The following is a 20,870-nucleotide window of genomic DNA, read 5'->3' on the forward strand; positions in this document are numbered from 1 at the left end:
CTTTTATGAACATCTACGTGATCAGTGAATTAAATATAGGAAAATACATGACGTTCACTGAAAAAACACAAAATACAGAGGATAATGTCATAATAAATGGCAATAAATCACATAAGAAAAGTTAAATATAGAGAAGTAAATATTTTGGAACTGCCACCAAAGTAGCACTGGGTCTTTAGGGATTAATGAGATGTTTTGCTTTTCCATAGGGCATCTGTGCAAAACTTTACAGATATTTACTAAATGTCAAAAAAGCACAAGTGCGTAATGTCGTTTTTTTCATTAAATCACAAAAGCGATGATTTGTTTATTTATTATCGCAAGATGACACATTCCGTAAACATGGTGAGGAACATACATATCATGTTGATTTACAGATATAGTTATTATTATTATTATTATTATTATTATTATTATTATTATTATTATTATTAATAATAATAATAATAATAATTACCCCTCTATCCTGTACTAAATAAAAAAATAGGACCAATGACCCAAATTAAAAGCTTTGGGAAATGTATCCAGATGCCATTTATTATCACCCAGTTATGTGTATTTATTATATTACAGAAATAGCCCAAGCTGAAAGCATGGATGGTTGGGATTTATTCTTTGATAGACCCCATAAGAGCCCATGCTAAATTTTGCGTAAGTTCCCGGATCCAGAAGAAGATCCTGATCAGCATGTGGACATTATGTTTTGGTCATCTCCCCATCAGGGCTGGACTGTAGAAATTTACACTGGCTATCATTTATATTTAATAAAATAAAAATAAATAAATAAATAAATAAAGCTTTACTTATTTACTGAGTTATTGCATCAATCCACTTCTATCGCTTATAATGGGGACATTTTTCAAAGTCGCACCAAATCCAGAATCAGATCAGAATAATTTCACTAAATTTTGTTGATGTCATCGTAAAGAAGCTGTATACCAAGTTTGAAGTCAATCAGAATTGTAGTTTCGGAGAAGAAGATGATTGAAAGTTTTGTAACGGACGACAGACGACGATGACGACGACAACGACGATGATGATGGATGCCACATGGCGACAATAGCCTACAGCCTATCGGCCGGTAAGCTAAAAATGATTTGGTTTCCTGGTGTGTCCATCATATTTGTTTTAAACTCTTCGCTTGTTGTAACATCTGTCAAAATCCGTTTTTTTTTTTTTTTTTTGTTCACGTGACTCTACTTGCGCAAAAAGGTCTTTCCATTGCAGTTTGGCATGATATAGCAATTTCACTGAGCCCGAAAAACCACCACTTTTCATCGAAAAATGAGAAATTTGGCGAAATTGTCATTTATCCATTAGGCAAATTTTTTACATGCAAGTTATATTTGCGCAATTTGAGGGTCAATGGAAAAGGGATAACTGATGACTCAAATAATAAAAAAGCTATCAAAACCACTGATTTATGTAACACTTATAATCTTTGCGTAAACTGATGCATTATTTCTGCCGATATATTTTGTCCCCTGGCTATGTTCTGTTCTGTTCATGTTGTTATATTAATATTGTACACAGTGGTATACGGAGCATACCTACTTATTTTTCAGTCATCATTGTGTATACCCACTTCTAAATCCCCCTGATGTGCACCATTCAGTTGTATCTGCAGCCAAATTGCCCATGTTTTCCCCTAGGATGGTGAAGCCATGACCCGCCCTACTCCTCCTCTAATTGGCTTGTACTCACTGCCTTCACTGATTAGATTGGTTAACTTTAGGCATGAGGACTTACAAGCCAATCAGAGGCAGAGTAGGGCGGGTCAAGCCGAGGAAAATATTGCTAACTTTTGCTTAGCGCTGGCCACCTCTGGAACCTGATTGGCCAGTGCCACCCCAGCTGATTGACAGGTCACTGCACCTCTCATTGAAAGATGCATGATTATTGGAAATGCGAACAAGAAAGGCAGAATAAACGTATTTCAAAAAAGTGACACATATCGAGAGAACCTACTTTCATGGAACACATAATTCTGAGGTAAGTTTTAAGGTGGTTTCAGAATGAGACACTGTTTTAAACTACTGGTCATATGACTGCACATTTAGAGAAGAGATTTTGTCACCAATAGTTCAACTATGCGAGCAAGCTAATGTTATGAAAAAGCTAACGTTATCCTATGTTTGCCTCATGTTGAATACATTTCCATTCATACGGCTGCTTGTGTGACCAGTAAAACTACAAACTGCTCCTGATCAAGTCATGATCATTTCATAATAGTGAGCAAATACTACTGATGGATGTTTCAGTAAACTAAATAGAGGAGTCTGAATCTGTGTATCATTCGTTCAGTCGTTTTTCAATTTAAAACCAAAAATCAAAAAACAAATTTTGTTTTTCATTTTCAAAACCAGAATGAAAAACTGATAATGGTTTGTTTTTCCATTTCCCAATTTTGTGCTCAAATGAAAAATGGAAAAAACTGATAACGACCGTTTCATCCCATTTTGCTATTTTCAATTTAGTTCAGTCGTCTGACCCAGAAGTAGCCGTTACAAGGGAAAAAATAAACAAACGGAATCATGGCCGGACTGGAGGAATAGTTTGCTATAATTAAGCAACTGTTTGATACGTATGGAAGCGTATTGCATTCGCACAAAAAATTTAAAAATTAAAATAAATTTTTTCAGAAAACAGTCTCTCATTAATTCGGAAAATTCCATTTGTTTATTCTTTCCCCTAGTCATGACTATTTCCGGGTCGGACAACTTAACTATATTGAAAATAGCAAAATGGGATGAAATGGGCGTTATCCGTTTTTTCCATTTTTCATTTGAGCACAAAATCGGGAAATGGAAAAACGAACCGTTATCTGTTTTTCATTGTGGTTTTAAAAATGAAAAACAAAAAAAACAAGTGTTTTTTGATTTTTGGTTTTAAATTGAAAAACGAATGAACGAATGATACACGGATTGACAGGTGTTATTCATTTTTTCCATTTTTCATTTGAGCACAAAATCGGGAAATGGAAAAATGAACTGTTATCAGTTTTTCATTCTGGTTTTGAAAATGAAAAACAAAAAAACAAGTTTTTTTTTTGTTTTTTGATTTTTGGTTTTAAATTGAAAAACGAATGAACGAATGATACACGGATTCTGGACTACTAAAAAAAAAAAAAAAAAAAAAAAAAAAAAAGTGAGACCCACTTCTCCAGGGATCATTACACCAATGATTGTACTGTATTCTTTATGTTTCTATCATATTCTGTAAAACAAAAAAATAAATAAATATTTTTAAAAAAATGATGACTGTCATTCATTCCTTGGGTCGTTTTTCTTCTTCTGTTTGCCCCCCCTCTGACCCATCACCCCCACCAACCACCACCGACCCCCACCCGTGTCTGTAGGAGCAAAGACAGAGAGAGAGAGAGAGAGAGAGAGAGAGAGAGAGAGAGAGAGAGAGAGAGAGAGAGAGAGAGAGAGAGAGAGAGAGAGAGGCTGACTCCCACCGGTCATATGTGGAGCTTGAAGGAGGCAGAGGAGGAGAAGCTGTCACACACGCGCTCAGTCTACAACTTGTCCACGCGGGGGAAGGAAAAAGACACGCGTAACTGCACGGATTTCACTTATTTTTATTATTTTCTTTTTTTTTCTTCAAATGCTATTCATCCAGTGATCGGTGAGTGGAAATGTACGCGCGAGGAGAAGTTGTCTGATCCGGGGGATTGCACGAGCGCTGCCGCCGGCTCCATCAGGAAACTCATGGTAGGTTTTTTTTTTTTTTAAATCTTTTTCTTTATGAGTTCAATTTTAAGCCCCACGATACGCGTCAGTGCACCCGTATCGTTTTTTATAATTATAATTATTATGATTATTATTGGTTATGTAGTAAAACAAAAAAACGCAGCGCGCGTGACCGTCTGCGTGCGCTCTCTCCGAACGCTCGCGGCTGCAGAAATGGAAAAGTTTTTGGGTGATTTTTCACTGTGCATCCTGTCTAAAAGCGGAGACATCACCAATATAACGGGCTCCTTTCAGCGGAGAGGCGCCCGCTGCTCTTAGAGAATGAATGGGTCACTATGTATTCTAATCTAAGTCCAGAGTTCACTCAGTTTTTCTTCGGTTTTTTAAAGTGGCTCGTGCTCCTGCCCTCGCGCTGCGTAAATACAACCAATCGTGGGAGAATGCGAGAAAATATACCCGATCGTTTCATTTTAAAGGGGATTAAAAAACCACGAGCGATTCTGTCTCCAAGTCAACAGAATGAAAGGAAATTATCTCCTTTTTTTTTTTTTTTTAATTCCGATTGGGTGGACGTGTCTGGCTCGCATTCATGAGATGATGCGTTTAAGGGTCCAAAACAAAAGGATTTGCAGCTGACCAATAGGAGCACAGAGAACCCCAGGAGGGACGGAGTGGTCCTCTTGTCTCTTTGTCCTTATACCTGAGACACTGAGCAGACCACAGACGGCACAAGGCAAAACAAGGGGCATGCTGGGAATGGTGGACAGATGGATCACTGAGCCCAGGAATATTCATTTATCACCTGTGTGTGTGTGTGTATATATATGTGTGTGTTTGTGTGCACAGGTTGCAGTCACACCTATTCTGATGCAGCTCATTGTTTTTGTTTGCAGTGTGTTTCTGACATCAGTGTACCTGCTTATTTCATTTCACACACACATCTACACACATATTTTCTGCTCACGGTGGCGTTTAGGTGCATCTCGGAGACACCAGTGCTTCTGATGCTGCAGGATGTTTTCATGTGCGGGCTGAGGAAGTTTCACTCACTTCACTCCATTCTCCTCCTCCTCCTCCTTTACTGTGAGGATGAGTGAGTTCGCAGCAGTTAAAGTGTTTTTTAATGATTCTACTTGAACTCTCAAAGTGAGATAATAAAAGAAATGTAGCTTTGGGGAGATTGTGTGACCTTGTACGAAGCAGGTTTGAGTAACTGAATGAAAACCACCATCACTCTTTATAACACACGCATTATTATCATTATTCAATTTTTTTTTTTTTTTTTTTTTTTTTTTTTTTTTGCATTCCTTCTGGAACAAATTTGGGGTTTAACCCTTTAACTCCTGATGTGTCTGTGGTAAGCGTTCTGAATGTATGATTTATTTTGAATGTTACTAAGTATTCAACTGTTTGCGCAAAAGGACAAATTTCAAAACATGCTGATGAAATAGACCTTGTTCTTTCCATACACATTTGAGCATGCTTAGTGGACCCCCCCCCATCACCTGTGTAATGGGGGGTAAAACACAGAGCAGTGAGTGAGACAGTTTGGGCTTTTTTTTTTTTTCTTTTTTTTAAACACAATTTTTCTTGTTTTTATTATTATTATTATTATTTTTGTTTGCAGTGTTGTCATGATTTTGCTTTATTTATTCATTTTGTTGTGTTTTTACCAAGTTTTGACTGTTTAACTGCTTTTTGGAGTTTAACCACGCGTCAATAAGTAGCTGGACCAGTTTAGAAGGAAAAAAAACAAAAAACAGCCCCAAAACAAAAACTACTGGGCCAAAATTAATATACTTGTTGCTTATTATTATTATTATTATTAATTTTTTATTTTATTTTATTTTTTACTTCTTTGTAGTTCCATTTTTGCATATTTGTTCATGTTATTTATTATTTTTCAAATATTGTCGTCATTTTTGTTCATTTAGTTGCTTATTTTATGTATTTTTCTGCATTTTGTTTTTTATTGCATTATTTTTTCTTTAATTTTATTCAGTTTGTGGCTTATTTTGTTCATGTTACCTGTTATTTTGTTGATTTTTTTTTTTTTTTCATTTTGTTGCTTATTTTATTATTATTATTATTATTATTATTATTATTATTATTATTATTATTTTATTTATTTATTTATTTATTTTTTTATTTTTTTATTTTTTTTGACCGTGTAACTGCTTTTTGGAGTTCAACCATGTGTCAAAAAGCAGCTGGACTGGTAAAAAAACCAAACCAAACCAAAAAATACAGCCTCAAAACAAAAACTACTGGACCAAAGTTCAAATCCTTGTTGTTCAGTGTGTTCCATTTCACAGTTCATGTTCAACATCCTAAATCTCTTACTGATGTACATTCTGAGTGTCTTATTTAGTCAAAACCTGTCAAACTTCAATTCCTCTTTGTGTTTTTCAGTTATTTCACCCTGTTTTGACCCTAAAACACACAGTAAAACAAAACCAGTGAGGAAAAAGAACACAAACATATACTCACAGGAGCTTTTATGAACCTGAAACAGATGCAGATTCACAGCAGAAATAATGTCTTATGGGTTAAAGGGTTAATAAAGAGACATTAAATCTAAAGTGCCAGTGCTACTTTTGTCACTTCTTTTCTAATTCATCTTAATCCTCATAGACTTAAACAGCCACACACGACTAAAAGCATCTACTGATCTACAATATTTAATAACTTATGATCCATTAATCCTATAAATACATGTAAATAACTGGTGTAAAATACAGTTTGTCATCTTTTCATGGTCATCACATATGACCCATTTGGATGTTCAGTGGCTCTGTAGTTACCATGGAAACACTGTCATCTTCTACAACATTGATTCACCAGTAAAACCAATGGAGTTTGGGTTGAAGACGTTTGTTTTTATGTTCAGTTGATGATATATTTGGCTGAAAAAGTCACTTTTTATTCAGTTTGATATAATAACCTTTGAACTGACTCTGAGGTTTTATCAAGATCTGCATGATTAGTTAATTAAATGTAAGAAAATACCACATTTTCAGTGAAAAATAAAAAATGCACAGAATAATATTATAATAAATCACTTAGGAAAGGCTAAATGTAGACAAAATTCCCTTTAGAAGTTGCAGCAAAAAGTGTTAACACAGTGCTAACAAGTTTCACACTTTTATTTATTTATTCTTTTTATGGGCTCAGCTGGCTGACAAGCAGCTGTCTGTACCGATAAGGCAGCAGCCGACACCAACTGTACTTTTCTTTTATTTGTGCAGCAGGTAATTTCCAAAATCTGTAGAAATTGTAAATCCATATTATCAGGAAAAATAGCTAATAGTTTTCATTTTACTAAATGTTAGCCGAGTTAATTGTCAATTGCTAAAGGATTCAGCCACTATTGTCATTCATTTGTGACCTGTTTTAACAGCTAGCATCTAGCATCTTAAGACGCGTTTCCATTACGTGGTACCGGCTCAACTCAGCCTTTTTGCGTTTCCTTTATGAAAAATGTACCTGGAATCTGGAACCCGGTACTATTTTTTTATTATCTGTTCGGCTGAGGTTCCAAAACAGGTGAAGAGATACTAAAAATGTGCTGCGTAAACACTGCAGACCACTGATTGGTCAGAAAGTTGTCACTGCCTCATTGCGTCATCAATGCGAGACAAGCCATTTTTAACAAACCAGATTCAGAAGTTTACAGTAAATATACCAGTAATCTAAATACATCCATGATGACAGCCTACAGAACGACACTGTGGTCAGTCAAGGAGGTTCTTCTTCTTCTTCTCTTTCTCTTTGTTTTACAGTCAGCTGTGTCGCACTGAGGACAGTGTCATGTAAGTTACATTCAGCATCGCTATGACGACCAGGTACTCTAATGTCGGTACTATACTGTAATGGAAACGGCCTCCAGGAATAGTACCTGGTACACAAGTCGAGTTGAGCCAGTATCATGTAGTGGAAATGCGGCATTAGTTCTTAAAATTTTGTGATTACATCGACAAATACTTAAGGGTCATCTTGGACTTCTGGGAAATACTCATTTTTTCGGCATTTGCTTGTTATATGTTGCTGGTGTTAACTGTGAAATTTCCCCACGGTGGGATAATTAAAGTCGTATCTTATCTTATCTTATCTTATCTTATCTTATCTTATCTTATCTTATCTCTTTCTTTTAATATATTTCAAAAGCGTCTTAAGCAAAAACGGTTACCCCACATGGTCTAATGAACCAAAACAAAAAAAGGAAACATAAACAAACAGAACTACTTAAAAAATACGCCTGACCCAAAACCCCGCATGGCTGATATACAGATCATATAAATGGTTTATTTATGTGGATAAAGCCCCGTATCTGACTATGAAATTATCTGAGAATATTGGAATATGCTAACTACAATAGGACTCAGGAAAAGGAAATGAATCATCATTAGGTAGATAGGCAAATACCATAAAATATGTTTGTAGTTATTTAGAACATTTAAATTTATTATTAAAGATTATAATGTAAATTGCGTCGTTTAAGTGTTTATTTTTACGTGTTAAGGTGTCGTTGTGTGTTTAAGGGTCCCCATTTATAAGCTGTGGACTGCTTTTGGGGTGTCCTATTAAAAAAGTATCTTGTAAATGAACTGTCAATTTTAAATGTTAATCATAATTTTGTAATAAATTGATTGACCGATTGATCTAATCAATTATGTGGATTAATCGACAGTGAAAATGATCATTAACTGTAGTCGTATTTAAGACTATTTTTACACTTGTCTGTCAGAAACATTCCACAAAACCATCTGCACCACTGAACCCTTTACCTGGATAATTTTCCAACCTTTGCTAGATATAGGTTCGGAGAAGATGCACGCATTACTGAGTCGTTTTTTTTTTTACAGGTAAAACGCTACTTATATCCACATTCCACGTCTTAAAATGTGAGGATTTGTGGCCTTTCTCCATGTTGTATCAGAAGGCTTTTCATTCCTGTGGGCGTTGGAATGGTTTGCGTAGAAAAACACAGGTAACCTACAAGATGTCACTTTAATTTGAGAGAAATTTTGATGTGCATTTGTTACAATTATGGTATTTTATGGGTTACGTGACTTATCGCCCCTGTGGCTAATATGCATGTGGGTGTGGATTTTGTTGTTTTTTTTTTTTTTTGAAGTCAGAAGGATAAAAAATAATCCATTAATTGATGCAAAAATAATTATATATTGCAGCTGCAGGGACACATGGACTGATGGAAGCGCATGAATAGTGTTTATTGAGTAGACGTTCAGTGTGTGTCACTGAGTGTAAGTGTTGTTTAATAGTTTACACAGATCTTGTGTGGGACTCAGAGCCGTGGGCGTCCTGAATGTGGCGGGGAATCTCTTTCTCTCCGCAATATATTATTATCCAGTGAGTGGGATGGCTGATTAGAATGATTTAAATGCCATGACTGGGTGTAGCGTGCGTGGCCTCTAGCATCGCACTCTGTGGTGGGAGAGATGAAATGAGCTCCACAAAAACAAATGTCTGTGGAGTGACTGAAGCACTTTGATGAATTACTCGGTCCGCGATAAGTTACAGTATAATTATTTGGCCTGATTTAACCCTTAAAGACCCGAACATCCACCGGTGACCAAAACCATTTACTGATCTAAACTGTTGAATACATATTCATCCACTAATCCTATCAATGCATGTGAATTACGGATGCACGGATACCACTTTTTTCCAGACCGAGTACAAGTACATGTACTTTTTGCCGATACCGAGTACCGAAATGAGTACTTAATAATATCATTACAGTTCTTAGTAGGGATGGGAATCGAGAACCAGTTCTTTTTGAGAACCGGATCCCACTAGCTCGATTCCTTGGAACTGTTTGCCTGCCTGCTTAACGATTCTGCTTATTGATTCCGCCTTCGTTGCGCATGCATGATGACGTCACAGGTACGCTGCATTGTTTTGGTCAGAACGTAGCCAACATGGTGTTGAGGCAGAAACGGTCTAAAAGGACGACACCAGGTCCACTGGAACACTGTCAAAGCTTCCATGTCTTCAAAAGGGTGGAATCCCTCCAGTATGTTCAAACATTTGTCCACAGGATGTGATTCATTTACAGGAATGTCACATAACTGATACGCTACTTAGCGACACTTGTGAATGTAGCGGCAGAGTGAACGCGAGGCCCAGTTCCGGTTCCGGTGCAGGCAACAAATGTCGTACCCAAATACAAGTTTCCGAAGGTAGGGGAAAGGAAATGAGGCGCACAACAACGGGAGATGGGCCGAGCTGAGTCGAACTGGTTCCACGTAGTAGAAATGCGGCAATAGAGGAATTAGTAAAGCATCTTTAGTTTCACTTTTACTGCACACCCCCACCCCCCCCTGAACTGGTATTATTATTTTTACATATGGTATATTTTCTGTGCAGATGGAAATATTAAAGACAGTTAATGCAAACACACCCGTTTGTACTCTTTTATTCCCTCACCCAATGAGAATCGATAAGGAATTGGATCGATAAGCAAAATCGATAATGGAATCAGAATCGTTAAATTCTTATCGATTCTCATCCCTAGTTCTTAATTCCTTTTAAAATGTGTTTTCTTATCGTTGTCATTAGTCTGACTGGAACAAAGTGCTGCTACTGATATTTAATGCGTTGGAATGAGTGTTTCTCAATTAATCCACCAGGGGGCGCCGCTCTTAATTAACCATACTGGATAAATACCACAAAGAAAATGAAAGTTTTATGAGTAGAAGAATATCAGTAATAATAAACATGGAGACGACAGAGGTAACACTAATGTGGATACTGATGTTGATATTGATGAGGGTAGTTGTCATAAATCTGTCAGTCGTTTTTTTTGTCTAACTCACACAGTCTACCTCCATGGTTCCTGCTGGTATTCTCTGTCTGGGTACACATCCGCGAGCACCTGGAAAACAGATGGAATGTACGCAGAGGACGGACAGAACGCTGCGTCCGTATCCATCTGTGTCTTTAACGTTACTTTTGTCACCGTCATTTATTTAGTTAAGTCTCCACACTGCTGACATTACTCCTCTGCCGCGTACCTGCTGCACTTAACTGCACATGTCACGCTGCTGTAAGTTTTATCGGTGCGGTTGTATCTGAGTACTTTTATGAGTACAAGTACACACACTAAGTGTTGGACCCGATACTCGGTACTAGAATCAGCATTGGTGCATCCCTAATGTGAATAATTGGTGTAAAATACAGTTTGTCGTCTTTTCATGGTTATCAGATATGACCCATTTGGACGTTCAGAGGCTCCGTAGTGACCATGGAAACACTGTCATCTTCTACAACAGGGGTATCAAACTTATTTTCTTTCAGGGGCCACATTCAACCCAATCTGATCGAAGGTGGGAACAGACCGGTAAAATAACAGCATAACAGCTGATAAATAATAAAAACTCCAACTTTACTTTGTTTTAGTGAAAAAAAAATTAGAGCTGCAACCGATTAATCGACTCAAAGTGATCCAAATAAATCATTCAACCACAATTCTCCTGAATCAAAGCTTTGTTTCCTTCATTTCTCTGCTGTTAAACATTGGTTCCACTGTTGTGTTTCCCACGGACGCTTATTGTGACACACAAAGAAGCTTCAATTCAGGAAAACTGCAATAGAATATTTCCCTTCAATCAATTCGAGTCGATTAATCAAATCGTGAATTTTTGCATTCGCTTCAAGCACCTAATCGATTAATCGGTTGCAGCTCTAAAAAAATAACATTAAACCATGAAAATATTTATATTTACAAACTCCAAAGAAAAAAGCGAATAACCTGAAAAAACTGAACATTTTTAAGAAAAATAAGTGCAATTTTAATCATATTTTGCCTCAACTCACAGAAAAAATTATTAGACCACCCTTGTTTTCTTCAATTTCTTGTTCATTTTAATGCCTGGTCCAACTAAAGGTACATTTTTTTGGACAAATATAATGATAACAACAAAAAATAGTTCATGAGAGTTTAATTTCAGAGCTGATATCTATCCATTTTCCATGTTTTCTTGATAACCAAAATCATTTCAGTTGTAACATCAATATCTATGGCATTGTACTGACAAAAACAGTGCTTTTAGGCATTCCATGTTTTCTTTTCTGTCTGTTTTAGTCACATGATACACACAGGAGTTAGTACTTGATTGCATAACCATTGTTTTTGATGACTTTTGGTAGTCTAATCATTTTTTTTCCGTGACTGTACAACCTGCTTTCATGAGATCAGTCTCAAAAATAGCTAATTTGCACTGATAAAACATTAAATACAGAGCATAATATTACAAGAAATGGTGCTAAATCTCTTAAGTAAAGGTTAAATAGAGACAAAATTTAATTTGGGAACTACTATAAAAGTAGCCGCGAGTCTTTTAAGGGTTAAACGCAGTGTTAAGTTTGGTCTTTGTTGTGTGTTAATGAAGTATTCATTCAGAGTAAATAAACAATGAATCACGCTCAGCCACATGTCGTCAAATCTGCATGCGAAGCGGCGCTTTGTGCGACATGAAAACGGCAAAAGGGCATTCGAGAAGACACAGAACTATGAATGAGTAATATTTATGCCATGACTCTTAATCAATTATGAAAAAGCAGGATGTCTGTGTTTTCCTGCCGGACTTTGATTCATGTAAATGTGATCACAGCAGGCGGTGCGGCGCTGATGATGACTTTCCTGTCATTGCCGGCTTTCATTAGAGATTCCACTGATAATGCTTCTCGCAATAATAGACCAGCGGTAGACTCTTAATTATTGAGATGCAGACAGAGAGGGGATGCCTTTGTTATAGGAGTCTTTGTTGGAGATTTCTCAAGGGAAAGGAATTCAATTGAATTGGCTGAAGGAATCTGTGGGGATTCAATTTAAATGGCCTTTTAGGGGTACTTCATCATGGAAAATGTTGGGGTGGGTTAGATCTCTGCATGCACGGAGCTGCTGCGACTTTTCACCATCATTGATTTAAGGTCATTAGACGCTGACACAGACGAAAACAGACCCACATGTCCGGAACTCCTGCAAACTGGATTAGTGCCAAGATCAGAAGATGAAACAAGTGTTTTCTTCAAAGCAGGTGTTTGTACGCGAGAGTCTTTGACGTCGTTTCAGGATTGTGTTTTGTGCAATTTCCAAAACACGAAGACCCAATTTTATGCGACAGCGGAGCTTTTATTCGCCAAGACACCCGGGGTCCCAATCGAAAGCTTTCATGTGGATTGTTCTGCCATCCTGCATTTAACGTCACATAGATTTAACACTCTGGAGCGCTTGTTTATTCACAGAGTTTTAATTTTCGAGGAGAACGCCGCCTTTATTGGCATCATAAATCTTGGAAAAGGTGCGCATTAGAAAATAGAGCCGTATTTTGTCAAGGCCCCGGCTACGTCATGTTTCATTGAAATTAATTGGAAATCACAGGCGATAATAAACACTGCTGCAGAGCTTGAAACGCCAAATTCTGTTTGTTGTTACAACATATTCGGCGTCTCATCCCGATACCTCTGTCTTTTAAATATCGTCGTTTTTCCAAGTGACTCACACACGTTGGCCTCGCTCTGATAATTCCAACACCCTTTTTTCTTTTTTTTTTTCCTTTTCTTCGTTTTTTATTTTTTTCAGCCCATGTGCCTGAAGCTGCACACTGTTTTTCTCAAATGAAGCATTTGACCTCTCTTCCAGGGGTCTTTTATTTCAGTCGCTGCTGCAGGAAGCTCAGTGTCAAAGAGTGCATCGGGGGCAGCTGTATGTGGCCTGACAAGCTCCTGGGGGGGAAAGGGAGGGAAGGAGGGGGGGGTTCAGAGCACACAGATGGACCCTCCACCCAAACAGACTCAAACAGGCAGCGTTAACACATGACAGGGTCAGCTGACCGCACGTCAAAAACAATGGCGTCTCCTAAACGTGGTGCGATTTTCTGAATGTCAGACTTGGTCTTTTACGAAACATCGCTTCCTACTTCTTGTGCACACTTTCACGGCAATATCTCTGGTGCTACATTTTGCACTTTACAGCACTGAAATTACTGTAACTCGTGAACCATTCACACTATCCACAAAATTCAAATGGCATCAGAAAGCTGAGATTCTGAGCTTTTCGGCACTACATAATGCTTTATGGCAGCAATGTGTCATTAAGGGGTGGGAGTTTATTAGTTATATTTCTTCTCATTCCTTTTAGGGATGTAACGATATGAAAATTTCATATCATGGTTATTGTGACCAAAATTATCACGGTTATCATTATTATCGCGGTATTATTGAAATTGTGCTAAAAATGTTCAAAAAGTACTGATACACACACTGAAATAATTTAACCAAGTTGTATTTTGAAAAAAAAAAACAAGCAAAAAAACAAATAAAATAATAGGCACAATGTACCTTCTGTTGGCAAAAACATTCAAATATTAACCCTTAGTGGTCTGAGCCAGTTTTGTATGTTTTCCAGTCCTTTTGATTTTGCCTTTGTATACACTATATTGCCAAAAGTATTGGCTCACCCATCCAAATAATCAGAATCAGGTGTTCCAGTCACTTCCATGGCCACAGGTGTATAAAATCAAGCACCTATGCAGACTGCTTTGACAAACATTTGTGAAAGAATGGGTCGCTCTCAGGAGCTCAGTGAATTCCAGTGTGGAACTGTGATAGGATGCCACCTGTGCAACAAATCCAGTCGTGAAATTTCCTCGCTCCTAAATATTCCATAGTCAACTGTCAGCTGTATTATAAGAAAGTGGAAGTGTTTGGGAACGACAGCAACTCAGCCACGAAGTGGTAGGCCATGTAAACTGACGGAGCGGGGTCAGCGGATGCTGAGGTGCAGAGTGCGAAGAGGTGGCCAGCTTTCTGCAGAGTCAATGGCTACGGACCTCCAAACTTCATGTGGCCTTCAGATTAGCTCCAGAACAGTGTGCAGAGAGCTTCATGGAATGGGTTTCCATGGCCGAGCAGCTGCATCCAAGCCGTACATCATCAAGTGCAACGCAAAGCACCGGATGCAGTGGTGTAAAGCACGCCGCCACTGGACTCTAGAGCAGTGGAGGAGCCTTCTCTGGAGTGACCAGTCGCGCTTCTCCATCTGGCAATCTGATGGATGGGTCTGGGTTCGGCGGTCGCCAGGAGAACGATACTTGTCGGACCGCATTGTGCCAAGTGTAAAGTTTGGTGGAGGGGGGATTATGGTGTGGGGTTGTTTTTCAGGAGCTGGGCTTGGCCCCTTAGTTCCAGTGAAAGGAACTGGGAATGCTTCAGCATACCAAGACATTTTGGACAATACCATGCTCCCAACTTGGTGAGAACAGTTTGGAGCTGGCCCCTTCCTCTTCCAACATGACCGTGCACCAGTGCACAAAGCAAGGTCCATAAAGACATGGATGACAGAGTCTGGTGTGGATGAACTGGACTGGCCTGCACAGAGTCCTGACCTCAACCCCATAGAACACCTCTGGGATGAATTACAGTGCAGACTGAGGGCCAGGCCTTCTGTCCAACATCAGTGTGTGACCTCACAAATGTGCTTCTGGAAGAATGGTCCAAAATTCCCATGAACACACTCCTAAACCTTGTGGACAGCCTTCCCAGAAGAGCTGAAGCTGTTATAGCTGCAAAGGGTGGACCCACGTCAGATTGAACCCCATAGACAAGGAATGGGATGTCACTGAAATTCACATGTGAGTCAACGCAGCTGAGCAAATACTTTTGGCAATATAGTGTATGTATACTGAATGTTCGAGACCAAAAACCATGTTTGAGTAGATGCAAAATAGTTGGTCTTTTCAAACATTACTTTGGTGCACACTTTGAACCCTTTAACAACGGCAATATCTCCGGCGCTACATTTTGCACTTTACAGCATTCAGATTACTCTAATTCTTGAACTGTGTGCGCGATTTACAAAATTCAAACAGCATCGGAAAGTCGAGAGAGCTACACAATTTCACTTCATCCTTCAATTCGTTCCCTAGTTTGACACCAATAACAGAAACACAGTGATATTTAACATTTGTTCTTACTTTACATTTTTCAAACACAAACATCCCTCTTAAATTATAATTTCCTTCTCTTAACTTAAAAATTTTCTGAATACAAACAGGAAGATTTTTTTACTTTTAACACGAAACATAAATTTCATTGTTTTTAAATATACAATATCAAAAAATTTTAGTAAACCAGATTCTACAAAAAGTGGATTACTTGGTTGGAGATAACCAGCTTTGTTTATGACTCTAATAGCTTTTTTTTTTTGGAGTTTAATTATCGGGTCTACATTAGTTTTATACACATTGCCCCATATTTCCACACAATGTGACATATATGGCATTACAAGTGAACAATACAGTATATGCAAACATTTTTTGTTTAACTGCAAACATTTTTTGTTTAACTTTTTTTTTTTTGTTTAACATTTTTTGTTTAATATGTCACAAAATACAAAACAAATACAAAAAATATTGAAAGTTAAGTTCTTCCTTAAAACAAAGGTGCAAAAGAATTGGCAAAAAATACACTTTCTGACACTTTTATTGGAAAGAAAACATGAAGACACCTAGGCAGCCTCTTATATTGGCAGCTGAGTAAAAGCTAAAATACTGCAAAAAAACATTTCACACATGGGTGAAGATGAACAGAAACAATGAAAAGAGTAACGCCTGAACGCCGACTCCTTTAAATAAAAGTGAGGTTTGGAGTGAGTGGCAAATCCTCTGCTCCATCAAGGCTTTTTTTTTCTTTGCTGAGATGGAAAAGTTGGCAAATTGAAAAAGGAAAAAAGAAACGAAGACGACGGAAGGAAACAAAATTCAGTTTGATATAGATGTTGCTGTAACTTCCTCGGTTTCTTCGACTGCAGACGAAAATGAAAAGTGAGTTGAAACTGCTTGTGAAAGTCAAGGACAGTGCAGCATAAAATAAATCTATAGCTAATATATAGTCTCCAGAACTTTTTTTTTTTTTTGCATCAAAGGCCAAAATCAAAACACTCAATTGGATTTTGTGTCACATTTTGTCAAGATAAGGAATTCAGTGGTATATTATAGCCTGATATGAAGCCGATTTGAGGCCAAACGATTCACAATAAAGCAAAAATCCTAACAGCTTCAGAAGGGTGAACTTTTCCAGTTTTGGCTTGATAGTCATATTTTTGCATACATTTATCGCATGACTATTTACTCACCAGTCTTCGAAGTTTACCACCAATTGGAAAAATCGACCCTGTAACTGCAACATCACCATTTCCCACCAATGCATCACCTCAGAGACTAAAAAAAAAAAACAAAGCATAGAGATTCATTGAGTAAAACAGCAGATACTAATGCTCATTTCAATGTTCCAGTGCTTAGTATTATTGGTCACATTTTGCATCCAATGCCAACAATTAGGTCAATGTACAAGGTTGAGTTCTCTTAATTTAATAAGGCACAGAGTAAATAATGTTGAGGTGATAAATGAGGGCGCACCATGTTTGACTTCTTTGCAGGACACTGGACTACACGCCTCACCACTTCAAGCAGAACTTTTTAGTACTGATGTCTTTGTGTTGTTTTTAACCCTTTTAATACTGCCATTATAAGAGGCCGCCTAGGTATCTTCATGTTTTCTTTGCGACAAAAGTGTCAGAAATTGCCTTTTTTTTTCCAATTCTTTTGCATCTTTATATTCAGGAAGAACTTAACTTTCAATATCTGGGCATTAATTATCATTATTATAAATAATAAACAGGGTGGTCTTTATGTGGGGTCAAAAATTTTTTTTTGGAAATGTTCGACTCTCACCCCTTAAATTTGTTAGGATGCCAATAAAAACAAACTGCAAAATTTCAGATTGTTTTGAAAATATCTGGGGGCCTTTGAATATTTCCAAAATCGTTAAATATTGCATAAATTTCACTGTTCTTACAAACGCACGCCACATTACAAAATGGAATGCAACATTGCTTTTATTAACACCCACACATTAACTACATGTGCACAACTACACAATATATCCATAAAAAGGAACAAACAAGCCAAAAAAGTTCATGCATGTATTCGCAAAAGATCGTAGAACTCAAGTCAGAATTATCTTCTTGTCTTCAGTTGAGTGATCGTAACTGTTGTCACATGTACAGGGTGGGGAAGCAAAATTTACAATGAACATTTAGTTGTTTTTTTCTCAGCAGGCACTACGTCAATTGTTTTGAAACCAAACATATATTGATGTCATAATCATACCTAACACTATTATCCATACCTTTTCACAAACTTTTGCCCATATGAGTAATCAGGAAAGCAAACGTCAAAGAGTGTGTGATTTGCTGAATGCACTCGTCACACCAAAGGAGATTTCAAAAATAGTTGGAGTGTCCATAAAGACTGTTTATAACGGAAAGAAGAGAATGACTATGAGCAAAACTATTATGAGAAAGTCTGGAAGATACTATTAAAGAAGAATGGGAGAAGTTGTCACCCCAATATTTGAGGAACACCTGCGCAAGTTTCAGGAAGCGTGTGAAGGCAGTTATTGAGAAAGAAGGAGGACACATAGAATAAAAACATTTTCTATTATGTCAATTTTCTTGTGGCAAATAAATTCTCATGAGTTTCAATAAACTAATTGGTCATACACTGTCTTTCAATCCCTGCCTCAAAATATTGTAAATTTTGCTTCCCCACGCTGTATATTACAAGTGTGTTACAAAATAGCAAGAAACAAATGAACAAAACTAGTGTCCTGCATTCATGACTGAATATTGAACTGAAAGATGTATGATGATAATGTTGATGAACAACTACTGTCACTCTGGAGCACTGAGCAGCGTGGCCTTTCTTGCATCGGAGTATTGTCTGTGCTTCACTCAGACTGATATGTTTTTACTGTCACAGACATACCACTACTAAAACACTAAACAGTGACTCCACACAAATTGTGCACAACAGCACCTTTTGGGGGAAACCCAAAATGAGGAGATGAGGTCAGCAAATCCAAGTAATATGGACATTTGAAGCTTTATCTAGTGATGTGCTGACTGGGTAAAACCACCACATGTGGTTACCAACAGTCAGAATACGTAATGTCTAGATCTACATGATCAAATGAACCAATTTCAGCCATAAATCATTAAACAGCATGACAAAAGCCTGGCACACAACGCAGCATATAACATGCGAAAAATACCGAATACGGTTAACTGTGTTATATTTTAAACTTCTTGAGCAACCTCTAAATATTGGTTAATGTTCCTAAAATTTTGCCAGATTTTTTTTTTTTTTTTTTTTTTTTTTAATTTATCCTAACAAAGTGGTGGGGTGAGAGCATGAACATTTGAAACCTGAAAAATAAGGACCACCCTAATAATAAATGCTTAAAATAGTGTGTTTTAGTTAAAAAAAAAAAAAAAAAAAACAGACTTGAAGTTTTTAGCGTATATATTATCAGAAACTGTAAATGTGGCAGAAATAAACTCTGGAGACTCAACTAAAGCAATGCTCCAATAATATACAGCAATTTAAATTCCAAATACGAGAAAAGCACTTGGAGAGTGCAGACCACCGCCAAGGCAGATCAGTTGGATAATTTAAACTTCATCATGCTCCTTTTCAAATGTTTTCCTTTCTTTTTATATATTTTTTTTGTGGTTTGGTTTTAACCCATAAAGACCCAGTGCTATTTTTGTGTCAGTTCCCAAAAGAATTTTTCCTCTATATTCAACCTTTCTTAAGTGATTTATCACCATTGATTGTAATATTATCATCCCTATTTTGCATTTTTTCAGTGTAAATCATGTATTTTCCAGTATTTAATTCACCGATCATGTAGCCGTTCATAAACGCTCTGATTAAAGTTGAGGGTCATTCTACCAGAAACAGAGAAAACTGAAGAAAAGTGACTTTTTCAGCAAAGATATCAATAACTGAACATAAAAACAAGTGTTTCCATCCACTGTCATTGATCCAACTCCATGGGCTTTACTGGTGAATCAGTGCTGTAGAAGATGATTGTGTGTCCATGTTCACTTCGGAGCCTCTGAACGTCCACAAATGGGTCATATCTGATGACCATGAAAAGGTGACAAACTGTATTTGACACCAGTTATTTACATGTATTGATATAATTAATAGATCAACAGGTATTAAACAGTTTAGATCAGTAGATGGTTTGTGTCGCAAGTGACTCTTTGGGTCTTTATGGGTTAATGTTATATTCGAAATAAATCAACAAACAAACTAGGGGTGGGAGTAAATAAGTTTGACTTATTCTCACTCCCTTTTGGGCTACTAGGGGTATATATTAATAGTGAATTGTTGTACATATTTGTGTTTATTGTGTACACTTAATGATGTGGATGTATATTATTTCTGTCTTACTGTGAAATTGAAACAACACTGTACATACACTGTACATTTTTTTTTTTTTTTAATCAATGCCCTGAAATGTGAATACAATCAGAAGTCTTTATGTACAGTGCTGTACAGGAAGCACTTTTAGAGTACCGTAGTTTCTTTAGCAATTGTCTCTTACAGTGTATATACTAACCTTTTTGTCAACCTGGTACTAACCCACTTTTGTGTTGTATGTAAGCTGCTGAATACTTGAATTTCCCCCCGGGGATCAATAAAGTATCTATCTATCTATCTATCTATCTATCTATCTATCTATCTATCTATCTATCTATCTATCTATCTATCTATCTATCTATCTATCTATCTATCTATCTATCTATCTATCTATCTATCTAGAGTGCACAAGCTGGAAATCAATCAATCAGTTAAATCCAGAATTAAGCATGTCTACGGATGTATAACTGTTAAAACAAGATAAATTACCTAACACTTCAAAATCTTTTTTTTTTTTTTTTTATCTTGGTAAGAACCAAATAATTTGCAGTGCAGGTTTAAATCTGAATAAAAATCATTTAGACTGCTGTTAAATGTCATCTTTTTTTTAACCGATAAATGTATTTTCTGACTGTATTTGTTTAGAGTAAGGTTTTTGCAAAGCTGAAATAGCAACATTTGTTCTTCGTCGCCAACAGATCATCTTCGGGGGGATGAATAAAACGAAAACTGCATTTGATGTACTGGGATGAAGACGTACTTTACATGAGTCATTGACATGCACGTAGCATTTTTCGCACCAGCGTGACAAAGCTGACTGTCAGATGCTGTTTTGTTCCGTAAGTCTTCTCAAAAGGCTTTTCAGCAGCCTATC

General features: G+C 37.1%; 1 protein-coding gene across 2 annotated transcripts in view; it reads left to right on the top strand.

Moving 5' to 3' along the window:
- The first annotated feature begins 3,474 nt into the window (after window positions 1–3,474).
- Window positions 3,475–20,870, top strand: part of chst15 (carbohydrate sulfotransferase 15) — a 181,323-nt gene continuing 163,927 nt past the window's right edge. For both annotated transcript variants that reach the window (XM_030122170.1, XM_030122168.1), the window contains exon 1: window positions 3,475–3,716. The gene's annotated coding sequence lies outside the window, so the exon portion shown is untranslated. The remainder of the gene's footprint in view (window positions 3,717–20,870) is intronic.

The sequence above is a fragment of the Sphaeramia orbicularis genome, chromosome 19 (assembly GCF_902148855.1).
Source record: "Sphaeramia orbicularis chromosome 19, fSphaOr1.1, whole genome shotgun sequence".
Lineage (NCBI taxonomy): Eukaryota > Metazoa > Chordata > Actinopteri > Kurtiformes > Apogonidae > Sphaeramia > Sphaeramia orbicularis.